This window comes from Amia ocellicauda, unplaced genomic scaffold, assembly GCF_036373705.1.
Source record: "Amia ocellicauda isolate fAmiCal2 unplaced genomic scaffold, fAmiCal2.hap1 HAP1_SCAFFOLD_41, whole genome shotgun sequence".
In the NCBI taxonomy this organism is placed as follows: Eukaryota; Metazoa; Chordata; class Actinopteri; order Amiiformes; family Amiidae; genus Amia; species Amia ocellicauda.
Genome location: NW_027102981.1, coordinates 495,001 through 512,637, shown reverse-complemented (window position 1 = coordinate 512,637; position 17,637 = coordinate 495,001). Strand labels below are relative to the sequence as shown.

The following is a 17,637-nucleotide window of genomic DNA, read 5'->3' as shown; positions in this document are numbered from 1 at the left end:
GATCTTGTTCTCCAACGTAAACGGTCCCTAGTAACTAGGGTACATTCGTAAATAAATTGAGCATCATGGCTAGAAGTGACTAAATGTTGCCTAATCTTTCTCATCAAGAAATGAGACAATTACAGCAACACAAAAAAGAACTCCACCGGACAAAGTTCAGTGCTCACAAGGAGCCTCATTCAACACACACGGTTCCATTCCCATTCATGCAAAGCACGAAAGTGTAAAACTTGGGAACTTACTTGAGAGCAAAGATCACATTCAATCTCATTCAAGGCACGGATGTGAATGCAACGGGATGAAATTACTGAAATGATGACTGCCCTCGAACTGTGAAGATGGACTACCCGACTTGCCAATAATATTGGGTTCTGGTGTATTGAAATACAGGAGCTGCTGGATTTGTGTGTTTTCTTACCCCCTCACCATAGTTTGTCAAATGTTTAAACAACTGAACTTATATTCAAGGTTTGTTTCTCTTCATATGTTTTACTGGTTTACATTTGTCTCAGCAACCTGTTGAATGATTCTTCTGCTTTCAAAACAAAATGACAACAGGATGAATGCACACACTTGAAAATACAATACATGCAATGTTATGCATCATAGTGATGCAACCTCCTTTCAGTTTCATACTGCATGTCAATTGAAATCCTTACTGAAATGCACACCTTCTCAAGATTGCGCTTGACTGGCGTGTCAGGCACTCAATTACAGCTGTTTAATCAAGACAATGTGTTCGTTTTGTAATATATAGTTCCGGTCTGGTGTGGCACCCCAGCTAACGCACAACGTTGCCACAATGTTGCCACAACGTGGCGTGTTAGCAGGGACTGTCTGCGGCGCGCTGGTGTGTCCCGGGCTTTAGAGTAGAGAGACAGTTCAACTGTAAGTATGAACGGCAGAAACGGATATTGCCTTCCCTTTAAGTAGTGCGTCAGGGACAGCCTCCCTGGCTTACGGCCATACTAGCCTGAATACGCCCGATCTCGTCAGATCTCGGAAGCTAAGCAGGCTCGTGCCTGGTCAGTACTTGGATGGGAGACCGCCTGGGAATACCAGGTGCTGTAAGCTTTTGCATCTTTTACACACCAGAGGGCGACAAATCACGAGTTTTAACTTTGGATACACGCAATTTCATCATTATTTCAGATTTTACTTCCCCAAATACACAGGCATACAATAGATCTTGTTCTCCAACGTAAACGGTCCCTAGTAACTAGGGTATATTCGTAAATAAATTGAGCATCATGGCTAGAAGTGACTAAATGTTGCCTAATCTTTCTCATCGAGAAATTACACAATTACAGCAACACAAAAAGGAACTCCACCGGACAAAGTTCAGTGCTCACAAGGAGCCTCATTCAACACACACGGTTCCATTCCCATTCATGCAAAGCACGAAAGTGTAAAACTTGGGAACATACTTGAGAGCAAAGATCACATTCAATCTCATTCAAGGCACGGATGTGAATGCAACGGGATGAAATTACTGAAATGATGCCTGCCCTCGAACTGTGATGATGGACTACCCGACTCGCCAATAATATTGGGTTCTGGTGTATTGAAATACAGGAGCTGCTGGATTTGTGTGTTTTCTTACCCCCTCACCATAGTTTGTCAAATGTTTAAACAACTGAACTTATATTCAAGGTTTGTTTCTCTTCATATGTTTTACTGGTTTACATTTGTCTCAGCAACCTGTTGAATGATTCTTCTGCTTTCAAAACAAAATGACAACAGGATGAATGCACACACTTGAAAATACAATACATGCAATGTTATGCATCATAGTGATGCAACCTCCTTTCAGTTTCATACTGCATGTCAATTGAAATCCTTACTGAAATGCACACCTTCTCAAGATTGCGCTTGACTGGCGTGTCAGGCACTCAATTACAGCTGTTTTATCAAGACAATGTGTTCGTTTTGTAAAATATAGTTCCGGTCTGGTGTGGCACCCCAGCTAACGCACAACGCTGCCACAACGTTGCCACAACGTGGCGTGTTAGCAGGGACTGTCTGCGGCGCGCTGGTGTGTCCCGGAATTTAGAGTAGAGAGACAGTTCAACTGCAAGTATGAGCGGCAGAAACGGATATTGCCTTCCCTTTAAGTAGAGCGTCAGGGACAGCCTCCCTGGCTTACGGCCATACTAGCCTGAATAAGCCCGATCTCGTCCGATCTCGGAAGCTAAGCAGGCTCGGGCCTGGTCAGTCCTTGGATGGGAGACCGCCTGGGAATACCAGGTGCTGTAAGCTTTTGCATCTTTTACACACCAGAGGGCGACAAATCACGAGTTTTAACTTTGGATACACGCAATTTCATCATTATTTCAGATTTGACTTCCCCAAATACACAGGCATACAATAGATCTTGTTCTCCAACGTAAACGGTCCCTAGTAACTAGGGTACATTCGTAAATAAATTGAGCATCATGGCTAGAAGTGACTAAATGTTGCCTAATCTTTCTCATCGAGAAATGACACAATTACAGCAACACAAAAAGGAACTCCACCGGACAAAGTTCAGTGCTCACAAGGATCCTCATTCAACACACACGGTTCCATTCCCATTCATGCAAAGCACGAAAGTGTAAAACTTGGGAACATACTTGAGAGCAAAGATCACATTCAATCTCATTCAAGGCACGGATGTGAATGCACCGGGATGAAATTACTGAAATGATGCCTGCCCTCGAACTGTGATGATGGACTACCCGACTCGCCAATAATATTGGGTTCTGGTGTATTGAAATACAGGAGCTGCTGGATTTGTGTGTTTTCTTACCCCCTCACCATAGTTTGTCAAATGTTTAAACAACTGAACTTATATTCAAGGTTTGTTTCTCTTCATATGTTTTACTGGTTTACATTTGTCTCAGCAACCTGTTGAATGATTCTTCTGCTTTCAAAACAAAATGACAACAGGATGAATGCACACACTTGAAAATACAATACATGCAATGTTATGCATCATAGTGATGCAACCTCCTTTCAGTTTCATACTGCATGTCAATTGAAATCCTTACTGAAATGCACACCTTCTCAAGATTGCGCTTGACTGGCGTGTCAGGCACTCAATTACAGCTGTATTATCAAGACAATGTGTTCGTTTTGTAAAATATAGTTCCGGTCTGGTGTGGCACCCCAGCTAACGCACAACGTTGCCACAACGTTTCGTGTTAGCAGGGACTGTCTGCGGCGCGCTGGTGTGTCCCGGGCTTTAGAGTAGAGAGACAGTTCAACTGTAAGTATGAACGGCAGAAACGGATATTGCCTTCCCTTTAAGTAGAGCGTCAGGGACAGCCTTCCTGCCTTACGGCCATACTAGCCTGAATACGCCCGATCTCGTCCGATCTCGGAAGCCAAGCAGGCTCGGGCCTGGTCAGTACTTGGATGGGAGACTGCCTGGGAATACCAGGTGCTGTAAGCTCTTGCACCTTTTAATAAACTAGAGGGCGACATATCACGAGTTTTAACTTTGGATACACACAATTTCATCATTATTTCAGATTTTACTTCCCCAAATACACAGGCATACAATAGATCTTGTTCTCCAACGTAAACGGTCCCTAGTAACTAGGGTACATTCGTAAATAAATTGAGCATCATGGCTAGAAGTGACTAAATGTTGCCTAATTTTTCTCATCGAGAAATGACACAATTACAGCAACACAAAAAGGAACTCCACCGGACAAAGTTCAGTGCTCACAAGGAGCCTCATTCAACACACACGGTTCCATTCCCATTCATGCAAAGCACGAAAGTGTAAAACTTGGGAACATACTTGAGAGCAAAGATCACATTCAATCTCATTCAAGGCACGGATGTGAATGCAACGGGATGAAATTACTGAAATGATGCCTGCCCTCGAACTGTGATGATGGACTACCCGACTCGCCAATAATATTGGGTTCTGGTGTATTGAAATACAGGAGCTGCTGGATTTGTGTGTTTTCTTACCCCCTCACCATAGTTTGTCAAATGTTTAAACAACTGAACTTATATTCAAGGTTTGTTTCTCTTCATATGTTTTACTGGTTTACATTTGTCTCAGCAACCTGTTGAATGATTCTTCTGCTTTCAAAACAAAATGACAACAGGATGAATGCACACACTTGAAAATACAATACATGCAATGTTATGCATCATAGTGATGCAACCTCCTTTCAGTTTCATACTGCATGTCAATTGAAATCCTTACTGAAATGCACACCTTCTCAAGATTGCGCTTGACTGGCGTGTCAGGCACTCAATTACAGCTGTATTATCAAGACAATGTGTTCGTTTTGTAAAATATAGTTCCGGTCTGGTGTGGCACCCCAGTTAACGCACAACGTTGCCACAACGTTTCGTGTTAGCAGGGACTGCCTGCGGCGCGCTGGTGTGTCCCGGACTTTAGAGTAGAGAGACAGTTCAACTGCAAGTATGAGCGGCAGAAACGGATATTGCCTTCCCTTTAAGTAGAGCGTCAGGGACAGCCTCCCTGGCTTACGGCCATACTAGCCTGAATACGCCCGATCTCGTCCGATCTCGGAAGTCAAGCAGGCTTGGGCCTGGTCAGTACTTGGATGGGAGACCGCCTTGGAATACCAGGTGCTGTAAGCTTTTGCATCTTTTACACACCAGAGGGCGACAAATCACGAGTTTTAACTTTGGATACACGCAATTTCATCAATATTTCAGATTTTACTTCCCCAAATACACAGGCATACAATAGATCTTGTTCTCCAACGTAAATGGTCCCTAGTAACTAGGGTACATTCGTAAATAAATTGAGCATCATGGCTAGAAGTGACTAAATGTTGCCTAATCTTTCTCATCGAGAAATGACACAATTACAGCAACACAAAAAGGAACTCCACCGGACAAAGTTCAGTGCTCACAAGGAGCCTCATTCAACACACACGGTTCCATTCCCATTCATGCAAAGCACGAAAGTGTAAAACTTGGGAACATACTTGAGAGCAAAGATCACATTCAATCTCATTCAAGGCACGGATGTGAATGCAACGGGATGAAATTACTGAAATGATGCCTGCCCTCGAACTGTGATGATGGACTACCCGACTCGCCAATAATATTGGGTTCTGGTGTATTGAAATACAGGAGCTGCTGGATTTGTGTGTTTTCTTACCCCCTCACCATAGTTTGTCAAATGTTTAAACAACTGAACTTATATTCAAGGTTTGTTTCTCTTCATATGTTTTACTGGTTTACATTTGTCTCAGCAACCTCAGCAAGAATGATTCTTCTGCTTTCAAAACAAAATGACAACAGGATGAATGCACACACTTGAAAATACAATACATGCAATGTTATGCATCATAGTGATGCAACCTCCTTTCAGTTTCATACTGCATGTCAATTGAAATCCTTACTGAAATGCACACCTTCTCAAGATTGCGCTTGACTGGCGTGTCAGGCACTCAATTACAGCTGTATTATCAAGACAATGTGTTCGTTTTGTAATATATAGTTCCGGTCTGGTGTGGCACCCCAGCTAACGCACAACGTTGCCACAACGTTTCGTGTTAGCAGGGACTGTCTGCGGCGCGCTGGTGTGTCCCGGACTTTAGAGTAGAGAGACAGTTCAACTGCAAGTATGAGCGGCAGAAACGGATATTGCCTTCCCTTTAAGTAGAGCGTCAGGGACAGCCTCCCTGGCTTACGGCCATACTAGCCTGAATACGCCCGATCTCGTCCGATCTCGGAAGCTAAGCAGGCTCGGGCCTGGTCAGTACTTGGATGGGAGACCGCCTGGGAATACCAGGTGCTGTAAGCTTTTGCATCTTTTACACACCAGAGGGCGACAAATCACGAGTTTTAACTTTGGATACACGCAATTTCATCATTATTTCACATTTGACTTCCCCAAATACACAGGCATACAATAGATCTTGTTCTCCAACGTAAACGGTCCCTAGTAACTAGGGTACATTCGTAAATAAATTGAGCATCATGGCTAGAAGTGACTAAATGTTGCCTAATCTTTCTCATCGAGAAATGACACAATTACAGCAACACAAAAAGGAACTCCACCGGACAAAGTTCAGTGCTCACAAGGAGCCTCATTCAACACACACGGTTCCATTCCCATTCATGCAAAGCACGAAAGTGTAAAACTTGGGAACATACTTGAGAGCAAAGATCACATTCAATCTCATTCAAGGCACGGATGTGAATGCAACGGGATGAAATTACTGAAATGATGCCTGCCCTCGAACTGTGATGATGGACTACCCGACTCGCCAATAATATTGGGTTCTGGTGTATTGAAATACAGGAGCTGCTGGATTTGTGTGTTTTCTTACCCCCTCACCATAGTTTGTCAAATGTTTAAACAACTGAACTTATATTCAAGGTTTGTTTCTCTTCATATGTTTTACTGGTTTACATTTGTCTCAGCAACCTCAGCAAGAATGATTCTTCTGCTTTCAAAACAAAATGACAACAGGATGAATGCACACACTTGAAAATACAATACATGCAATGTTATGCATCATAGTGATGCAACCTCCTTTCAGTTTCATACTGCATGTCAATTGAAATCCTTACTGAAATGCACACCTTCTCAAGATTGCGCTTGACTGGCGTGTCAGGCACTCAATTACAGCTGTATTATCAAGACAATGTGTTCGTTTTGTAATATATAGTTCCGGTCTGGTGTGGCACCCCAGCTAACGCACAACGTTGCCACAACGTTTCGTGTTAGCAGGGACTGTCTGCGGCGCGCTGGTGTGTCCCGGACTTTAGAGTAGAGAGACAGTTCAACTGCAAGTATGAGCGGCAGAAACGGATATTGCCTTCCCTTTAAGTAGAGCGTCAGGGACAGCCTCCCTGGCTTACGGCCATACTAGCCTGAATACGCCCGATCTCGTCCGATCTCGGAAGCTAAGCAGGCTCGGGCCTGGTCAGTACTTGGATGGGAGACCGCCTGGGAATACCAGGTGCTGTAAGCTTTTGCATCTTTTACACACCAGAGGGCGACAAATCACGAGTTTTAACTTTGGATACACGCAATTTCATCATTATTTCACATTTGACTTCCCCAAATACACAGGCATACAATAGATCTTGTTCTCCAACGTAAACGGTCCCTAGTAACTAGGGTACATTCGTAAATAAATTGAGCATCATGGCTAGAAGTGACTAAATGTTGCCTAATCTTTCTCATCGAGAAATGACACAATTACAGCAACACAAAAAGGAACTCCACCGGACAAAGTTCAGTGCTCACAAGGAGCCTCATTCAACACACACGGTTCCATTCCCATTCATGCAAAGCACGAAAGTGTAAAACTTGGGAACATACTTGAGAGCAAAGATCACATTCAATCTCATTCAAGGCACGGATGTGAATGCAACGGGATGAAATTACTGAAATGATGCCTGCCCTCGAACTGTGATGATGGACTACCCGACTCGCCAATAATATTGGGTTCTGGTGTATTGAAATACAGGAGCTGCTGGATTTGTGTGTTTTCTTACCCCCTCACCATAGTTTGTCAAATGTTTAAACAACTGAACTTATATTCAAGGTTTGTTTCTCTTCATATGTTTTACTGGTTTACATTTGTCTCAGCAACCTCAGCAAGAATGATTCTTCTGCTTTCAAAACAAAATGACAACAGGATGAATGCACACACTTGAAAATACAATACATGCAATGTTATGCATCATAGTGATGCAACCTCCTTTCAGTTTCATACTGCATGTCAATTGAAATCCTTACTGAAATGCACACCTTCTCAAGATTGCGCTTGACTGGCGTGTCAGGCACTCAATTACAGCTGTATTATCAAGACAATGTGTTCGTTTTGTAATATATAGTTCCGGTCTGGTGTGGCACCCCAGCTAACGCACAACGTTGCCACAACGTTTCGTGTTAGCAGGGACTGTCTGCGGCGCGCTGGTGTGTCCCGGGCTTTAGAGTAGAGAGACAGTTCAACTGTAAGTATGAACGGCAGAAACGGATATTGCCTTCCCTTTAAGTAGCGCGTCAGGGACAGCCTCCCTGGCTTACGGCCATACTAGCCTGAATACGCCCGATCTCGTCCGATCTCGGAAGCTAAGCAGGCTCGGGCCTGGTCAGTACTTGGATGGGAGACCCCCTGGGAATACCAGGTGCTGTAAGCTTTTGCATCTTTTACACACCAAAGGGCGACAAATCACGAGTTTTAACTTTGGATACACGCAATTTCATCATTATTTCAGATTTGACTTCCCCAAATACACAGGCATACAATAGATCTTGTTCTCCAACGTAAACGGTCCCTAGTAACTAGTGTACATTCGTAAATAAATTGAGCATCATGGCTAGAAGTGACTAAATGTTGCCTAATCTTTCTCATCGAGAAATGACACAATTACACCAACACAAAAAGGAACTCCACCGGACAAAGTTCAGTGCTCACAAGGAGCCTCATTCAACACACACGGTTCCATTCCCATTCATGCAAAGCACGAAAGTGTAAAACTTGGGAAAATACTTGAGAGCAAAGATCACATTCAATCTCATTCAAGGCACGGATGTGAATGCAACGGGATGAAATTACTGAAATGATGCCTGCCCTCGAACTGTGATGATGGACTACCCGACTCGCCAATAATATTGGGTTCTGGTGTATTGAAATACAGGAGCTGCTGGATTTGTGTGTTTTCTTACCCCCTCACCATAGTTTGTCAAATGTTTAAACAACTGAACTTATATTCAAGGTTTGTTTCTCTTCATATGTTTTACTGGTTTACATTTGTCTCAGCAACCTGTTGAATGATTCTTCTGCTTTCAAAACAAAATGACAACAGGATGAATGTACACACTTGAAAATACAATACATGCAATGTTATGCATCATAGTGATGCAACCTCATTTCAGTTTCATACTGCATGTCAATTGAAATCCTTACTGAAATGCACACCTTCTCAAGATTGCGCTTGACTGCCGTGTCAGGCACTCAATTACAGCTGTTTTATCAAGACAATGTGTTCGTTTTGTAAAATATAGTTCCGGTCTGGTGTGGCACCCCAGCTAACGCACAACGTTGCCACAACGTTTCGTGTTAGCAGGGACTGCCTGCGGCGCGCTGGTGTGTCCCGGACTTTAGAGTAGAGAGACAGTTCAACTGCAAGTATGAGCGGCAGAAACGGATATTGCCTTCCCTTTAAGTAGAGCGTCAGGGACAGCCTCCCTGGCTTACGGCCATACTAGCCTGAATACGCCCGATCTCGTCCGATCTCGGAAGTCAAGCAGGCTTGGGCCTGGTCAGTACTTGGATGGGAGACCGCCTTGGAATACCAGGTGCTGTAAGCTTTTGCATCTTTTACACACCAGAGGGCGACAAATCACGAGTTTTAACTTTGGATACACGCAATTTCATCAATATTTCAGATTTTACTTCCCCAAATACACAGGCATACAATAGATCTTGTTCTCCAACGTAAACGGTCCCTAGTAACTAGGGTACATTCGTAAATAAATTGAGCATCATGGCTAGAAGTGACTAAATGTTGCCTAATCTTTCTCATCGAGAAATGACACAATTACAGCAACACAAAAAGGAACTCCACCGGACAAAGTTCAGTGCTCACAAGGAGCCTCATTCAACACACACGGTTCCATTCCCATTCATGCAAAGCACGAAAGTGTAAAACTTGGGAACATACTTGAGAGCAAAGATCACATTCAATCTCATTCAAGGCACGGATGTGAATGCAACGGGATGAAATTACTGAAATGATGCCTGCCCTCGAACTGTGATGATGGACTACCCGACTCGCCAATAATATTGGGTTCTGGTGTATTGAAATACAGGAGCTGCTGGATTTGTGTGTTTTCTTACCCCCTCACCATAGTTTGTCAAATGTTTAAACAACTGAACTTATATTCAAGGTTTGTTTCTCTTCATATGTTTTACTGGTTTACATTTGTCTCAGCAACCTCAGCAAGAATGATTCTTCTGCTTTCAAAACAAAATGACAACAGGATGAATGCACACACTTGAAAATACAATACATGCAATGTTATGCATCATAGTGATGCAACCTCCTTTCAGTTTCATACTGCATGTCAATTGAAATCCTTACTGAAATGCACACCTTCTCAAGATTGCGCTTGACTGGCGTGTCAGGCACTCAATTACAGCTGTATTATCAAGACAATGTGTTCGTTTTGTAATATATAGTTCCGGTCTGGTGTGGCACCCCAGCTAACGCACAACGTTGCCACAACGTTTCGTGTTAGCAGGGACTGTCTGCGGCGCGCTGGTGTGTCCCGGACTTTAGAGTAGAGAGACAGTTCAACTGCAAGTATGAGCGGCAGAAACGGATATTGCCTTCCCTTTAAGTAGAGCGTCAGGGACAGCCTCCCTGGCTTACGGCCATACTAGCCTGAATACGCCCGATCTCGTCCGATCTCGGAAGCTAAGCAGGCTCGGGCCTGGTCAGTACTTGGATGGGAGACCGCCTGGGAATACCAGGTGCTGTAAGCTTTTGCATCTTTTACACACCAGAGGGCGACAAATCACGAGTTTTAACTTTGGATACACGCAATTTCATCATTATTTCACATTTGACTTCCCCAAATACACAGGCATACAATAGATCTTGTTCTCCAACGTAAACGGTCCCTAGTAACTAGGGTACATTCGTAAATAAATTGAGCATCATGGCTAGAAGTGACTAAATGTTGCCTAATCTTTCTCATCGAGAAATGACACAATTACAGCAACACAAAAAGGAACTCCACCGGACAAAGTTCAGTGCTCACAAGGAGCCTCATTCAACACACACGGTTCCATTCCCATTCATGCAAAGCACGAAAGTGTAAAACTTGGGAACATACTTGAGAGCAAAGATCACATTCAATCTCATTCAAGGCACGGATGTGAATGCAACGGGATGAAATTACTGAAATGATGCCTGCCCTCGAACTGTGATGATGGACTACCCGACTCGCCAATAATATTGGGTTCTGGTGTATTGAAATACAGGAGCTGCTGGATTTGTGTGTTTTCTTACCCCCTCACCATAGTTTGTCAAATGTTTAAACAACTGAACTTATATTCAAGGTTTGTTTCTCTTCATATGTTTTACTGGTTTACATTTGTCTCAGCAACCTCAGCAAGAATGATTCTTCTGCTTTCAAAACAAAATGACAACAGGATGAATGCACACACTTGAAAATACAATACATGCAATGTTATGCATCATAGTGATGCAACCTCCTTTCAGTTTCATACTGCATGTCAATTGAAATCCTTACTGAAATGCACACCTTCTCAAGATTGCGCTTGACTGGCGTGTCAGGCACTCAATTACAGCTGTATTATCAAGACAATGTGTTCGTTTTGTAATATATAGTTCCGGTCTGGTGTGGCACCCCAGCTAACGCACAACGTTGCCACAACGTTTCGTGTTAGCAGGGACTGTCTGCGGCGCGCTGGTGTGTCCCGGGCTTTAGAGTAGAGAGACAGTTCAACTGTAAGTATGAACGGCAGAAACGGATATTGCCTTCCCTTTAAGTAGCGCGTCAGGGACAGCCTCCCTGGCTTACGGCCATACTAGCCTGAATACGCCCGATCTCGTCCGATCTCGGAAGCTAAGCAGGCTCGGGCCTGGTCAGTACTTGGATGGGAGACCCCCTGGGAATACCAGGTGCTGTAAGCTTTTGCATCTTTTACACACCAAAGGGCGACAAATCACGAGTTTTAACTTTGGATACACGCAATTTCATCATTATTTCAGATTTGACTTCCCCAAATACACAGGCATACAATAGATCTTGTTCTCCAACGTAAACGGTCCCTAGTAACTAGTGTACATTCGTAAATAAATTGAGCATCATGGCTAGAAGTGACTAAATGTTGCCTAATCTTTCTCATCGAGAAATGACACAATTACACCAACACAAAAAGGAACTCCACCGGACAAAGTTCAGTGCTCACAAGGAGCCTCATTCAACACACACGGTTCCATTCCCATTCATGCAAAGCACGAAAGTGTAAAACTTGGGAAAATACTTGAGAGCAAAGATCACATTCAATCTCATTCAAGGCACGGATGTGAATGCAACGGGATGAAATTACTGAAATGATGCCTGCCCTCGAACTGTGATGATGGACTACCCGACTCGCCAATAATATTGGGTTCTGGTGTATTGAAATACAGGAGCTGCTGGATTTGTGTGTTTTCTTACCCCCTCACCATAGTTTGTCAAATGTTTAAACAACTGAACTTATATTCAAGGTTTGTTTCTCTTCATATGTTTTACTGGTTTACATTTGTCTCAGCAACCTGTTGAATGATTCTTCTGCTTTCAAAACAAAATGACAACAGGATGAATGTACACACTTGAAAATACAATACATGCAATGTTATGCATCATAGTGATGCAACCTCATTTCAGTTTCATACTGCATGTCAATTGAAATCCTTACTGAAATGCACACCTTCTCAAGATTGCGCTTGACTGCCGTGTCAGGCACTCAATTACAGCTGTTTTATCAAGACAATGTGTTCGTTTTGTAAAATATAGTTCCAGTCTGGTTTGGCACCCCAGCTGACGCACAACGTTGCCACAACGTTTCATGTTAGCAGGGACTGTCTGCGGCGCGCTGGTGTGTCCCGGACTTTAGAGTAGAGAGACAGTTCATTTGCAAGTATGAGCGGCAGAAACGGATATTGCCTTCCCTTTAAGTAGAGCGTCAGGGACAGCCTCCCTGGCTTACGGCCATACTAGCCTGAATACGCCCGATCTCGGAAGCTAAGCAGGCTCGGGCCTGGTCAGTACTTGGATGGGAGACCGCCTGGGAATACCAGGTGCTGTAAGCTTTTGCATCTTTTACACACGAGAGGGCGACAAATCACGAGTTTTAACTTTGGATACACGCAATTTCATCATTATTTCAGATTTGACTTCCCCAAATACACAGGCATACAATAGATCTTGTTCTCCAACGTAAACGGTCCCTAGTAACTAGGGTACATTCGTAAATAAATTGAGCATCATGGCTAGAAGTGACTAAATGTTGCCTAATCTTTCTCATCGAGAAATGACACAATTACAGCAACACAAAAAGGAACTCCACCGGACAAAGTTCAGTGCTCACAAGGAGCCTCATTCAACACACACGGTTCCATTCCCATTCATGCAAAGCACGAAAGTGTAAAACTTGGGAACATACTTGAGAACAAAGATCACATTCAATCTCATTCAAGGCACGGATGTGAATGCAACGGGATGAAATTACTGAAATGATGCCTGCCCTCGAACTGTGATGATGGACTACCCGACTCGCCAATAATATTGGGTTCTGGTGTATTGAAATACAGGAGCTGCTGGATTTGTGTGTTTTCTTACCCCCTCACCATAGTTTGTCAAATGTTTAAACAACTGAACTTATATTCAAGGTTTGTTTCTCTTCATATGTTTTACTGGTTTACATTTGTCTCAGCAACCTGTTGAATGATTCTTCTGCTTTCAAAACAAAATGACAACAGGATGAATGCACACACTTGAAAATACAATACATGCAATGTTATGCATCATAGTGATGCAACCTCCTTTCAGTTTCATACTGCATGTCAATTGAAATCCTTACTGAAATGCACACCTTCACAAGATTGCGCTTGACTGGCGTGTCAGGCACTCAATTACAGCTGTATTATCAAGACAATGTGTTCGTTTTGTAAAATATAGTTCCGGTCTGGTGTGGCACCCCAGCTAACGCACAACGTTGCCACAATGTTGCCACAACGTGGCGTGTTAGCAGGGACTGTCTGCGGCGCGCTGGTGTGTCCCGGGCTTTAGAGTAGAGAGACAGTTCAACTGTAAGTATGAACGGCAGAAACGGATATTGCCTTCCCTTTAAGTAGAGCGTCAGGGACAGCCTCCCTGGCTTACGGCCATACTATCCTGAATACGCCCGATCTCGTCAGATCTCGGAAGCTAAGCAGGCTCGTGCCTGGTCAGTACTTGGATGGGAGACCGCCTGGGAATACCAGGTGCTGTAAGCTTTTGCATCTTTTACACTCCAGAGGGCGACAAATCACGAGTTTTAACTTTGGATACACGCAATTTCATCATTATTTCAGATTTGACTTCCCCAAATACACAGGCATACAATAGATCTTGTTCTCCAACGTAAACGGTCCCTAGTAACTAGGGTACATTCGTAAATAAATTGAGCATCATGGCTAGAAGTGACTAAATGTTGCCTAATCTTTCTCATCGAGAAATGACACAATTACAGCAACACAAAAAGGAACTCCACCGGACAAAGTTCAGTGCTCACAAGGAGCCTCATTCAACACACACGGTTCCATTCCCATTCATGCAAAGCACGAAAGTGTAAAACTTGGGAACATACTTGAGAGCAAAGATCACATTCAATCTCATTCAAGGCACGGATGTGAATGCAACGGGATGAAATTACTGAAATGATGCCTGCCCTCGAACTGTGATGATGGACTACCCGACTCGCCAATAATATTGGGTTCTGGTGTATTGAAATACAGGAGCTGCTGGATTTGTGTGTTTTCTTACCCCCTCACCATAGTTTGTCAAATGTTTAAACAACTGAACTTATATTCAAGGTTTGTTTCTCTTCATATGTTTTACTGGTTTACATTTGTCTCAGCAACCTGTTGAATGATTCTTCTGCTTTCAAAACAAAATGACAACAGGATGAATGCACACACTTGAAAATACAATACATGCAATGTTATGCATCATAGTGATGCAACCTCCTTTCAGTTTCATACTGCATGTCAATTGAAATCCTTACTGAAATGCACACCTTCTCAAGATTGCGCTTGACTGGCGTGTCAGGCACTCAATTACAGCTGTTTTATCAAGACAATGTGTTCGTTTTGTAATATATAGTTCCGGTCTGGTGTGGCACCCCAGCTAACGCACAACGTTGCCACAACGTTTCGTGTTAGCAGGGACTGTCTGCGGCGTGCTGGTGTGTCCCGGACTTTAGAGTAGAGAGACAGTTCAACTGCAAGTATGAGCGGCAGAAACGGATATTGCCTTCCCTTTAAGTAGAGCGTCAGGGACAGCCTCCCTGGCTTACGGCCATACTAGCCTGAATACGCCCGATCTCGTCTGATCTCGGAAGCTAAGCAGGCTCGGGCCTGGTCAGTACTTGTATGGGAGACCACCTGGGAATACCAGGTGCTGTAAGCTTTTGCATCTTTTACACACCAGAGGGCGACAAATCACGAGTTTTAACTTTGGATACACGCAATTTCATCATTATTTCAGATTTGACTTCCCCAAATACACAGGCATACAATAGATCTTGTTCTCCAACGTAAACGGTCCCTAGTAACTAGGGTACATTCGTAAATAAATTGAGCATCATGGCTAGAAGTGACTAAATGTTGCCTAATCTTTCTCATCGAGAAATGACACAATTACAGCAACACAAAAAGGAACTCCACCGGACAAAGTTCAGTGCTCACAAGGAGCCTCATTCAACACACACGGTTCCATTCCCATTCATGCAAAGCACGAAAGTGTAAAACTTGGGAACATACTTGAGAGCAAAGATCACATTCAATCTCATTCAAGGCACGAATGTGAATGCAACGGGATGAAATTACTGAAATGATGCCTGCCCTCGAACTGTGATGATGGACTACCCGACTCGCCAATAATATTGGGTTCTGGTGTATTGAAATACAGGAGCTGCTGGATTTGTGTGTTTTCTAACCCCCTCACCATAGTTTGTCAAATGTTTAAACAACTGAACTTATATTCAAGGTTTGTTTCTCTTCATATGTTTTACTGGTTTACATTTGTCTCAGCAACCTGTTGAATGATTCTTCTGCTTTCAAAACAAAATGACAACAGGATGAATGCACACACTTGAAAATACAATACATGCAATGTTATGCATCATAGTGATGCAACCTCCTTTCAGTTTCATACTGCATGTCAATTGAAATCCTTACTGAAATGCACACCTTCTCAAGATTGCGCTTGACTGGCGTGTCAGGCACTCAATTACAGCTGTTTTATCAAGAGAATGTGTTCGTTTTGTAATATATAGTTCCGGTCTGGTGTGGCACCCCAGCTAACGCACAACGTTGCCACAATGTTGCCACAACGTGGCGTGTTAGCAGGGACTGTCTGCGGCGCGCTGGTGTGTCCCGGGCTTTAGAGTAGAGAGACAGTTCAACTGTAAGTATGAACAGCAGAAACGGATATTGCCTTCCCTTTAAGTAGAGCGTCAGGGACAGCCTTCCTGGCTTACGGCCATACTAGCCTGAATACGCCCGATCTCGTCCGATCTCGGAAACCAAGCAGGCTCGGGCCTGGTCAGTACTTGGATGGGAGACCGCCTGGGAATACCAGGTGCTGTAAGCTTTTGCATCTTTTACACACCAGAGGGCGACAAATCACGAGTTTTAACTTTGGATACACGCAATTTCATCATTATTTCAGATTTGACTTCCCCAAATACACAGGCATACAATAGATCTTGTTCTCCAACGTAAACGGTCCCTAGTAACTAGGGTACATTCGTAAATAAATTGAGCATCATGGCTAGAAGTGACTAAATGTTGCCTAATCTTTCTCATCGAGAAATGACACAATTACAGCAACACAAAAAGGAACTCCACCGGACAAAGTTCAGTGCTCACAAGGAGCCTCATTCAACACACACGGTTCCATTCCCATTCATGCAAAGCACGAAAGTGTAAAACCTGGGAACATACTTGAGAGCAAAGATCACATTCAATCTCATTCAAGGCACGGATGTGAATGCAACGGGATGAAATTACTGAAATGATGCCTGCCCTCGAACTGTGATGATGGACTACCCGACTCGCCAATAATATTGGGTTCTGGTGTATTGAAATACAGGAGCTGCTGGATTTGTGTGTTTTCTAACCCCCTCACCATAGTTTGTCAAATGTTTAAACAACTGAACTTATATTCAAGGTTTGTTTCTCTTCATATGTTTTACTGGTTTACATTTGTCTCAGCAACCTGTTGAATGATTCTTCTGCTTTCAAAACAAAATGACAACAGGATGAATGCACACACTTGAAAATACAATACATGCAATGTTATGCATCATAGTGATGCAACCTCCTTTCAGTTTCATACTGCATGTCAATTGAAATCCTTACTGAAATGCACACCTTCTCAAGATTGCGCTTGACTGGCGTGTCAGGCACTCAATTACAGCTGTTTTATCAAGACAATGTGTTCGTTTTGTAATATATAGTTCCGGTCTGGTGTGGCACCCCAGCTAACGCACAACGTTGCCACAATGTTGCCACAACGTGGCGTGTTAGCAGGGACTGTCTGCGGCGCGCTGGTGTGTCCCGGGCTTTAGAGTAGAGAGACAGTTCAACTGTAAGTATGAACAGCAGAAACGGATATTGCCTTCCCTTTAAGTAGAGCGTCAGGGACAGCCTTCCTGGCTTACGGCCATACTAGCCTGAATACGCCCGATCTCGTCCGATCTCGGAAGCCAAGCAGGCTCGGGCCTGGTCAGTACTTGGATGGGAGACCGCCTGGGAATACCAGGTGCTGTAAGCTTTTGCATCTTTTACACACCAGAGGGCGACAAATCACGAGTTTTAACTTTGGATACACGCAATTTCATCATTATTTCA

At 43.5% G+C, this 17,637-nt stretch overlaps 14 non-coding genes and 1 pseudogene across 14 annotated transcripts; all 15 read left to right on the top strand.

Moving 5' to 3' along the window:
• The first annotated feature begins 955 nt into the window (after window positions 1-955).
• LOC136735225 (5S ribosomal RNA) lies at window positions 956-1,074 on the top strand. The gene has a single exon (XR_010810845.1). It is a non-coding gene; the product is annotated as a 5S ribosomal RNA (ribosomal RNA).
• A 1,066-nt stretch (window positions 1,075-2,140) lies between these two features.
• Window positions 2,141-2,259, top strand: LOC136735315 (5S ribosomal RNA). The gene has a single exon (XR_010810932.1). It is a non-coding gene; the product is annotated as a 5S ribosomal RNA (ribosomal RNA).
• A 1,055-nt stretch (window positions 2,260-3,314) lies between these two features.
• Window positions 3,315-3,433, top strand: LOC136735331 (5S ribosomal RNA). Its single transcript, XR_010810948.1, has one exon. It is a non-coding gene; the product is annotated as a 5S ribosomal RNA (ribosomal RNA).
• A 1,056-nt stretch (window positions 3,434-4,489) lies between these two features.
• Window positions 4,490-4,608, top strand: LOC136735897 (5S ribosomal RNA). Its single transcript, XR_010811424.1, has one exon. It is a non-coding gene; the product is annotated as a 5S ribosomal RNA (ribosomal RNA).
• A 1,058-nt stretch (window positions 4,609-5,666) lies between these two features.
• LOC136735586 (5S ribosomal RNA) lies at window positions 5,667-5,785 on the top strand. The gene has a single exon (XR_010811123.1). It is a non-coding gene; the product is annotated as a 5S ribosomal RNA (ribosomal RNA).
• Window positions 5,786-6,843: 1,058 nt separating this feature from the next.
• Window positions 6,844-6,962, top strand: LOC136735585 (5S ribosomal RNA). Its single transcript, XR_010811122.1, has one exon. It is a non-coding gene; the product is annotated as a 5S ribosomal RNA (ribosomal RNA).
• Window positions 6,963-8,020: 1,058 nt separating this feature from the next.
• Window positions 8,021-8,139, top strand: LOC136735693 (5S ribosomal RNA). Its single transcript, XR_010811225.1, has one exon. It is a non-coding gene; the product is annotated as a 5S ribosomal RNA (ribosomal RNA).
• Window positions 8,140-9,194: 1,055 nt separating this feature from the next.
• On the top strand, window positions 9,195-9,313 carry LOC136735896 (5S ribosomal RNA). The gene has a single exon (XR_010811423.1). It is a non-coding gene; the product is annotated as a 5S ribosomal RNA (ribosomal RNA).
• A 1,058-nt stretch (window positions 9,314-10,371) lies between these two features.
• LOC136735584 (5S ribosomal RNA) lies at window positions 10,372-10,490 on the top strand. The gene has a single exon (XR_010811121.1). It is a non-coding gene; the product is annotated as a 5S ribosomal RNA (ribosomal RNA).
• Window positions 10,491-11,548: 1,058 nt separating this feature from the next.
• On the top strand, window positions 11,549-11,667 carry LOC136735692 (5S ribosomal RNA). The gene has a single exon (XR_010811224.1). It is a non-coding gene; the product is annotated as a 5S ribosomal RNA (ribosomal RNA).
• Window positions 11,668-12,722: 1,055 nt separating this feature from the next.
• Window positions 12,723-12,831, top strand: LOC136735452 (uncharacterized; annotated as a pseudogene).
• Window positions 12,832-13,897: 1,066 nt separating this feature from the next.
• LOC136735382 (5S ribosomal RNA) lies at window positions 13,898-14,016 on the top strand. Its single transcript, XR_010810993.1, has one exon. It is a non-coding gene; the product is annotated as a 5S ribosomal RNA (ribosomal RNA).
• Window positions 14,017-15,071: 1,055 nt separating this feature from the next.
• LOC136735936 (5S ribosomal RNA) lies at window positions 15,072-15,190 on the top strand. Its single transcript, XR_010811463.1, has one exon. It is a non-coding gene; the product is annotated as a 5S ribosomal RNA (ribosomal RNA).
• A 1,066-nt stretch (window positions 15,191-16,256) lies between these two features.
• Window positions 16,257-16,375, top strand: LOC136735265 (5S ribosomal RNA). Its single transcript, XR_010810883.1, has one exon. It is a non-coding gene; the product is annotated as a 5S ribosomal RNA (ribosomal RNA).
• Window positions 16,376-17,441: 1,066 nt separating this feature from the next.
• On the top strand, window positions 17,442-17,560 carry LOC136735822 (5S ribosomal RNA). The gene has a single exon (XR_010811349.1). It is a non-coding gene; the product is annotated as a 5S ribosomal RNA (ribosomal RNA).
• The last annotated feature ends 77 nt before the right edge of the window (window positions 17,561-17,637 follow it).